This window comes from Poecilia reticulata, linkage group LG2 (genome assembly GCF_000633615.1).
Source record: "Poecilia reticulata strain Guanapo linkage group LG2, Guppy_female_1.0+MT, whole genome shotgun sequence".
Lineage (NCBI taxonomy): Eukaryota > Metazoa > Chordata > Actinopteri > Cyprinodontiformes > Poeciliidae > Poecilia > Poecilia reticulata.
The window spans coordinates 24,710,666-24,712,004 of record NC_024332.1 but is presented as its reverse complement, the minus strand read 5'-3'; positions in this window follow the sequence as shown (position 1 = coordinate 24,712,004).

The following is a 1,339-nucleotide window of genomic DNA, read 5'->3' as shown; positions in this document are numbered from 1 at the left end:
TTTTTAATTTATGTTGCTTTACTATGTAAAGAAATAATTTGGGAGATTTGTTAAAACTTACAAGTGATAAAGAAGGAGATACTTTAAAACACACMACTAGCTCCAATATACAATGTATCGTAAGAAAAACAATCTAAATAAAGATAAGAAAAATGCAGTATTAAGTTTTTGTACTTAGGAAACTAAATAGGTTTAAGTCTAGCATTAAATCCAGGCAAAAATAGATTGGATTGAACAAAAATGTAACCTGTAATACTCTGTGAAATAATGAAGCGAAAAAACTGGATATAAGCTTCAGTATAAAAAACCAAAACATACAGGTGTCATGTCTACAAAAAAAAGCTGGAAGTGATAATGAGTGCAATAAAAAAGTGAATTTCAGAACATGCCTGTGTACTTATGTTCTTTCAAATTGAAGCCATCCTTGGATGTTTTTTATCATCTTATGAATGCGGTTTGTCTAAATACCTGCAGTGAAGTGTCTCTACTATAAAACTACCTGCACCTTGTAAATTCCAGACATAAAATAAAGTGATGTGTAATTAGCCACTGAACCAGTAACTTACAAACATTTCACTGATTTATCTAAAACTTATGAGGCAGTCATGTATATAATTCACACCAAATCTGCTGTCAACCACAGTTAGTCTGAGACAAAACTGGAACCTGGGGAAAAAACAAGCTTCAAAATAGAATATCATAAACACAACAATCACTATTTATTGTATGTAAAACTTGCTACAGTTTTTTTCTGATAATTCTTCTCAAGTAATAAATTAGGACATGGGATTATAGAGGTCAATGTAATATTACACATCCTAGAAATGCATGCAAGCTCAGCATAAAAGTACAAAATCACCACAATCAAAACTGCAATAAAAGGATCCTAGCAGTGTCTGAACTGGTAACTTATTTACATATTGTAAATAAATAAGAAGTATTTATTACTTATTAATAAGAAATAAGTAAACTTATTTTCATAAGTAAATCATTGATTTCCTTATGAAATGATTAACAAATATGTGGGGATTTATTGACCACAGCTTTATTTTTATAATACTATCATTTTATTGACACTCATGTCACATGAAAGATAAGAGTACCGTCTTTGTGCCGACAAGAAAACAACCTGCTGAATACTATTAATCAATCATTAATCATTTTGTCTRGATTAATGTCAAGTTGTCAAAACAAAGACATTTTCAATAATGTCAACTTTGTATTAAAAGTRTCAAGATTTACTGAATGACGCTTTATGACAACAGTCATAAATATTTATGAAGACTTATTCATGTCCATGACAGATGTTTATGACGGTGTCATGTCAGTCTTATTCACC